Source organism: Palaemon carinicauda, unplaced genomic scaffold, assembly GCF_036898095.1.
Source record: "Palaemon carinicauda isolate YSFRI2023 unplaced genomic scaffold, ASM3689809v2 scaffold211, whole genome shotgun sequence".
NCBI lineage: Eukaryota > Metazoa > Arthropoda > Malacostraca > Decapoda > Palaemonidae > Palaemon > Palaemon carinicauda.
Window position 1 is genome coordinate 30,214 of NW_027169712.1, and position 7,997 is coordinate 38,210.

General features: G+C 47.1%; 1 pseudogene; it reads right to left on the bottom strand.

The window, feature by feature from the left end:
- Window positions 1-5,046: 5,046 nt before the first annotated feature.
- On the bottom strand, window positions 5,047-7,007 carry LOC137636024 (uncharacterized; annotated as a pseudogene).
- Between the last annotated feature and the right edge of the window lie 990 nt (window positions 7,008-7,997).

A 7,997-nucleotide genomic window follows, 5' to 3' on the forward strand; every position in this document is an offset into this window, starting at 1 on the left:
TCTGGCTTCCTTGTATTGGAGGTAATGCTTCACCCACGATAGGAGATGACCACGGACCCGCTTCTCTCCCAGGGAAAAGAGGATGGCGTTGGCATTGGCAAGCTCATAGTCCTTTTCCAAATCAATGAAGGTGATCAAAGCTCCCCCGTTATTGATGGTGGCCAAGACATCGACGATGCATTCGTGTGTCCCAATACCCTCTGTGAACCCATATAGCCTGGGATGCTGCTTACCGACTTTCCACTTAAGTCGGTTGAGGACCATCCTCTCTGCAACCTTCTCAGTGCAGCTAATAAGGGCAATAGGCCGGTATGAATTTTCCTCTTGCGGTTTAGGGATTGGTTGGATGTTCTGTTGGCTCCAGGTAAGTGGTCTACATCTTTAAATATACGTCTTGTTTATAAGACGAAGGTAGAATCCCTGTGCTGGAGCCCCCATGTTGCGTAGCATACTGTACGTAATGCCGTCGATGCCTGGCGCGGTGTTTTTTGTTTTGGCAAAGGCCCTCTCTAGTTCCCCTTTTGTGAAGGGGGTGTCGGTGCTGTCAGCTATGCCACACGTCGCATTGATCATTGTTGTTCTAATTGGGAGGAGTTCCTCTTGCCTTCGCCTGGTAGAAAGGGGAAGGTTGGTTGACTTAGCACGGTCCGCAAACTCCTGCGCTATTCTATTGGCCTCACCGGGGGGATCTGGATGGGCTGACCTATTGGCACGGGTTTTCCCAACGACTTTGTTAAAGAAGCTCCAGATCCTCCTCAGAGAAGTGAAGCCGTTCACCTCCGAGCACCATTCTAGCCACTTCTGTTATTTAACCTCGGCGGACACTGCCACCGCATGCTGTGACCTGGAGGAGGGTTCTATATAATTCGTCGGTTCTATGGCGCCTAAAGAGTTTGCGGACTCTATTTACTCTCTTATTCATCTCCCTTATCCGTGGGTTGTAATACCAGGCGTTCTTGTGGTTTGACACAGGGGCCTTCCTGAGGGGCATGGATCCATTTGCCACCTTGTGGAGCTCAGATATGAATAATTCCTGGAGTTGATCGATACTTTCTGTGGGGTCTGGTTGGTAGCTGTTGGCCCAGTCCGTCATGTGACGTTCAAATAGGTCCTGCTTGGCAAGATCCGGGTTCCACCTACGCGGGGGTGGAGGGGGAGGTGGAAGTTTCTCCAACTGGACCGAAAATTGGATGCCAAAGTGGTCGCTGGTGAGGACGGGATGCAGGCCCCAAGAAGAGCCTTGGACTAGGTTGGCAGATACAAAGGTGAGATCGAGACGGCCTCCGTCTCTGTGGGTGGCATAATTTGTGTCATTGAGCATCTTAACTGTATCAAAATCGTCTAAAAGGTTAGCCTGGTGGTTGCCTGTGGGGTTCATTCGCTGTGTGGAGTTTAGAAAATTACCGGCTATTACCGTGGGATCTGTATCCGCGGCTACGAAAAGTAGCGTGGCATCAATGTTTTTATGTGGCGCTTTGTAGATGTGGATGTTGAGTGTCGTGTCGACTAAAGTGATTTGAATGCTTAGTGTGTCCGCCTCGTGGCAGTCTATGTTATCAATAGCTCTGGATGGTATAGTGTTCTTAACTAGTGTCATTAAGCCACGTGTATTGTCTGTTTGGTGTGCTCTCTATGTTTTATAGCCTTTGAAGGAAAAGGTTTGCTGTTCGGCAAGTATTGTCTCCTGTAAGAGGATAATGTCTGTCTTATGTATATATGTCTGAAACTGCAGGAAGGCGTATTTCTGTTTGATACTGCAAATGTTCCATGAAAGGAAGGTTAGAGTGTGCTGTGTTGGTTGTGGTGACTGTGTAATTGGTGTATCAGCAAAACTAAGTGTTGGAGTTGCACAACAGGGACCTAAGGAAGGCACTAGCTGATTTCCAGCTTATTAAAATGAGCGTTTGGAGCAATTCGTTATAGTATTGCGGGAGGGTTTTCTGTACGATGTTACAAATTTCTTGCGCGGATTTGTTTAAATACGTGTCTACAAACGGTTTTACAAACAGTTCCCAAGCGCCCCTACTTAAATTGATCACTGGTGCTGCGGTTGTGTCCTCACCATTCACTGTTTGGTGGTCAGGGGCAGGGTCGATATCTGAGAGTGTTGGGAGGCTAGCTCGCGCCGGTGCGGGCTCCCGACTGGAGGAGGGGGAAGAGCTTTCCGGAGGGGAAGGGGGAGGTATTTCTTGCTCTGCTCTGTTTAGAATTTGAGAAGGACCAATGTCCGGGGGGGGGTACCTCGGGGGGGAAGTTTGCCAGAACTGAAGGTTTCCTAGGGGTTGGGGGGTTTGTTGACGTAACAGACTGCTCGGGGGCGGTTGTGGGCAGTACTGGGGGTGCCATAGGGGGGGGGAATGACCGGGATAGGGGTCACCTCAGGTGGGGGGGGGGGGGATTGGCGGGGCTGGTGGCTCCCTAGGGGAGGGACTGGGCGATAGTGGAGGAATCCTTGGGCTGGGTTCCCTGCCAGCGGGCACAGCGGCTGTCACAGCCGCATAAGAGGCCTGGGGGGCTTCATTAGATGGATCTGTGGTGGGTGCCAGGGGGGCTGCCACTTCATGGGGTCGATTATCCCGAAGGGAGGTTCGTGTATGAGGGGCCCTTGGGGTTTTGGAGGCTCTAGGGTGCCTCTGGGTCCTAGTGGGGGGAGCAATCCCTGTAATTTTTTCCCTTACGTGATCGACTGCGCTCAGTCTGGCTGAACACCTGCCATTCCAGGCATGGTGATCAAACCCTCAGCTTGGGCATTTGGGTACAACAGGCTCCTTCCTTCTCAGTTTTTGAATGCAAACATCGGAGTCATGGGGGCCTGAGCAGGCCCCGCAGATGGTCCAACGGGACCTGCATAGTCTTGCGGGGTGTCCGAATTTTTGGCATTTGAAACACCTAGTTGGCTCTGGTATATAGGGTACTAGGCGGAATTTACCCCACTTGCCTAAATTGAGCCACTCTGGGGTGTCTTTCCGAACCCAACATTTCACTTTGTAGGCAGGTTCTTTTGATTTTGTTTCGAATCTCTTGGCTTCAACAATTTTCGGGTGGTTCGAGATAATTTCTACTCCATGTGCTGGGAGGAATCCACATAGTACTTTAATTGAGTCGTGTCCCCCTTTTCTGATTTCCTCGAATTCTGGTACTCCGCGGAGGATATTTTCAGCCTCCTCATTGAGGGGGGATACTATGATGTCTGTTTTATTAAACATTCTTGCCACTATATTTATTTGGGGGTGTGCTTTCTCAACCTCCTCTATATACTTGTAGGCATCTTTGTCCTGAGTTTTCTTGATCATAAAAACTGACCTATTTTCAGCAGCGGGTTTAGGGTTAATCCTTTTGTTCCTCCTATTTGGAGTTATAAAACCCTCAGTATCGTTCTGATTCCACTCTTGGGAGTCAAAGATCTCCTCATCTAACACATTTCCTGTGTCCTCTATCTCGTCTTCAATTGCTGTTACTCTGTTTTCATTGATTCCGTTATTGGCAATGTTGTGGCCCTTTCCCTTACCACTGGCACTGACACTGGCACTGGCACTGTTGGTCTTAGCACGCACCTCTGTGCTTCCCTCTACACTGTTCCTACTTTCACATTCATTGACATTTGCCTTACTTTTCCTTTCTCTGCTATTATGCCTATTGTTGGTTGCAGTGAAGCTGCTTTCCCTAACACTATTGTCTACACCTTTATCAGTGGCACTGTTGACGTGGGCACTTTTCTCTTCCCTTTCTTTTAGCCTACTTCCACTTTCATTCACTGCAATTCCCTTGTTAGCACGTCCCTGAATGTTGCTGGTACTGTTAAGATTCATTTCTTTAACTCTGTTGGGTTCCACAATGGGATTCCCTACCGTGCCCTTGGCACTAGTTTTGGCACTGGAATCGTATTCATGGTCGCTGTCACTTCCACTTATACTTGGATCACTACCACTGCCACTTTCACTTTCACTTCCACTTCTATCTTCACTGTCACTTTCACTATCACTGTCTTTGCTTGTTGATCCTTTCACTGTGACACTGTTTGCTGTTTTGTTGCTTGCACTGTTTACCTTTGTATCACTGGGGCTGCTACAACTACTGTTGCTATCACTGCTAACACAGAAATTACTACTAAGACTACTGTTGCTGTTATCTACATTGACTTCTGGGGGGTCTTGACTAGGGGATTTAATTACTAATTCACTGTTAAAGAGAGATTCTACAGGGGTCTGGGCACGTTCAGGGGGGGAAACTGTAACCTTATTCTTAGTACTTACGCCCTTAAGGGGTGTGGACACTCTGGAACGAGCCCTATGACAGGCATGGGACATGAAAGAATCACTATTACATACCTCGATTTCCGAAATTTGTAGTGCAGAATCTGTAGAGTTAGCGACACTGTAGCTCTCGTCGTCATCGAGGAAGGAAATAGGGTGGGGGGTGGGCGGTCGGGAGGTGTGGGGGGGGTTGGATGGGTTGTCTTCCGAATCTAAGGGGTCTGGGGGGAGGGTAGGGGAGTCAGGCGGCGGATCGTCTGGCTGGGAGGAGAGAGAATCCTCCTCATAGTCAGCCATGCTGGCGAAATTAACGGGAATTACACTGTACACAAGTTAAAGGGGACACAAATATGAGTAGTATAAAGGAGCCTAGTTACACTGTTACGCCTACAGCGAACACGCAAGCGGGAGACTCACCGAGAGTCTCGCCTTATAACCTCTGGCTAGCGCAGCGGAGAGGAGAGTGTGTTGGAGTAGTTCGTTCGTAGAGTATTACAGCCAACACTTCTTGTTGGCACGGGCCTTTCCCTTGGTCGGCCCGTAGGTGATCTGGAAAGATATAAGGTGGGTTATCAAAATAAAAAGAAATTTTAAATGGTTTTTAGTGGTAGAGAAAGTTGTGAACAGGGTAAGGATGATGGTATTAGTGATAGAGGGCCATCATTTCACGGATAGTGGTAGTATGAAAATTGGGGTGTAAGGCCTTGAAATGTAGAGAAAAGGATGCAGGTGGGGTTGTCCAACCCTTTACTCCTCTAGGGTCCCTGCAGAGAGATTTTTAGTGGTAGGTTAAGCTAAGAAAGTACAGAGGATGATGTGAATAGGGCCTTACGATGAAGGTATGGGATGGAGTGGTGTGAATGTGAGGTCTTTACCTTGGAGGAGGTAATCTTGAAAGCAACTGTGAGTGGGTGTCAAAGCTTTCCACAATTGCCTTTGCCAGTGTGGCCGCAGCTTTCCCGGCCTCTGGTGCGTTGGTGTCTACTAGTAGATCACCTCTCAGCTGTGCTGTTTCCCTTCATTCAAGTAAATAGTGCAGGAGGGCGTGTTGTGGCGTGTCACCGCAGTGATCACATGGTCTTTGGATGTCCTCTCTGATTTCCCAGTTTGCCTTGTAACCCAGCTGGAGTCTGTGTATGCATACAGCCTGTTTCCTTGGGGTGTTTATGTCTATGGGTGGGGGTTCTAGCTCCGTGGTCCATTTGTACCAAGTGGCAGAGGGAGAGCCATTTTCTGCCCACATGTGTAGATCCTTGATTAGGTTGTCCTTAAGGTGTGTTTTTATTTTGTTTTTGATTTGTTGTAGTGCAGGCTGTATGTGCACCTGTATATTCTGGATGTGTCTGGTGCTTTTGGCTAGCTCATCAGCTTTTTCATTCCCTGGTATCCCTATGTGACTGGGTATCCAGTTGAATGTTACTAGCCTGTTTCTTTCATTGTGCTGATATAGGAGGGATTTGATATCAGCTATCAGGGACTTGTTTTCTTTGTTTTTGTCCTGCTATAGGGCTTTCATTGAGGATCGTGAATCAGTGTGAATGACTACTGGTCCTTCCTCATTCTCAATGGAGTATCTTAGGGCTTGTTGTATTACAACAAGCTCTGTCTGCAGGGTGGAGACATTGTTTGATGTCCTCCAGCATGCTGTGAAATTGCAGGAGTGAACTGCAGCTCCCGCTGTTTGTGTTCTTGGATCCACAGTACCATCAGTATAGTAGATCTGTGCTCCTATGGTTTCTGCAGTTTGCATTGCTGCTGTTGCAGCATTTCTGAGTTCCTCTATGGTGCAGTTTTCTTTTGCCCTTGGGAGCTTGGTGTAGCTAAATTTTGCTAGTTGTTTTTTCCATGGTGGAATGTGTTGATTACTCTGTGCTGTGTCTGGGTTCAGTTGTAGGAGTATTCCAGCCAGCCCAAGTCTCTTAATGTTGTTGCTGTGATCTTTGCCATAAGAGTTTGGGGTTTGAACTGCAGGATGTTTCTCCAGTTCCTCTCTAACCTTTTTTTTTGGTGATTGAGTCCCTGTTTGATAGAAACATCTTTGCAACTGTGCTTGCATTTCTCATTGCAATTCTATCTTCGAGGGTCGGTAGCCTGGTTTCCATCCTTAGATTGCACAGTCTTGTCCATAATGGAGCGCCTAGCATGAGCCTCATAGCATTGTTTTGAAATACTTCTACTTTTCCTTTTTGTATGTCTGTTAGCCCAGTGAGGGCTGGGGAGGCATATTCCACTAGTGCTCTGGTACAGGCTTGATAATATTTCATTTGGACATGTTCATTTGCTCCTTCCTTGAGGTTGCACATGTACCTCATGACTGCCGTTCTGGCATTTGTCCTTTCCTTGAGATATTTTATATCATATCTAAAGGTAAGTTGTTTGTCTATTATTACTCCCAGGTATGTATATTTGTCCACCCATTCTAGGGGCTCCATTCCTATTGTGAGTGGTTGCAAGGGATTTGGGGCTTTAATTGACATGGCCTTAGTTTTGCCAATGTTTATTTTTAGTCCAAGCTCATTGGACTTGTGGCTGATGGCATTGAGTGCTCTTTGCATTTTCATCGTCCTGACAGCTCCTCTAGCTATCACACATACATCGTCTGCATAGACAAATATGTCTACTCCTTCGGGAAGTTGGAGTGAGGCTATATTTTCCATGAGGATGTTGAATAGGAGGGGGCTTAGGATCCCTCCTTGTGGTGTGCCATTTTCCAATTCATGATAGGTAGACCCCACTCCTTGGAATTTGACTCTAGCTTGCCTTCCTAGCACATAGTTCTTTGTCCATGCTAGTAGGTGACCTTTGACTCCTTTTTTGGCCACTGATTGCAGCATTGCTGTTGGGCTTGCTAGTTCAAAGGCTTTCTCAAAGTCTATAAAGACTATTGTTGCCTTGTTTTGGTTTATGCAGCTTAATACTTCAGTAATGCATTCAGAGGTGCCAAGTCCTTCCTGATATGCATATAGCTGCTTGTGTAGGGGGCCGATTTTGTATTTGATTCTGTTTAGGACCATTTTTTCTCCTGTTTTTTCTATACAGGATACTAGGGCTATTGGTCTAGGATTGCTTGGATCCTTTTGCTTAGGGATTGGTTGTGTGTCTTGTTGTCTCCAGGCTTGAGGCCTTGTGTGCTCAAGGTGTGTTTTGTTTAATAACCTCAGGAATGCGGTTTCTCCTGCTGGACCCATGTGCTTGATCATTGTGTAGGTTATCTTGTCGGCCCCTGGTGCAGTATCCTTTCCTGCTTTTTGTACTGCTCTTAGTTCCTCAACTGTGTAAGGGGTGTCAGTATCATCCTGCTGTAGGCAGGCTCTGTTGATCTCTTCCCACCTGGCTAGCGCCAGTTGCTCCTGTAGCCTTCTGGTTTCAGGGGAGAGATTAGCTGACAATGTCCTGTTTGCAAAGGTTGTTGCAATTCTTTCTGCCTCCTTTTGTGGGTGTGGGTGTGTGGCAATTGGAGTCTTCTTTTTTCCGGCTACTTTGTGTAGCCATTTCCATAGCTCAGTTAGAGTTGTGTACCCTGACAGGTTTGAGCACCATTCCATCCATTTTTCAATTCTTATTTCATGGATTCTTTGATTTGTTTCCGTTTTGACTGTTTGCAGTAGTTCTCTGTTTTCTACTGTTGACCTTCTTCTGTATATTTTTGTGACTCTGTTTAGTCTGGTTTTCAAACTCCTGATTTCTGGGCAGTAGTACCAGGAGTCTTTGTATGTATAGTTGCTTCCTGTGGTTTTCAGGGGC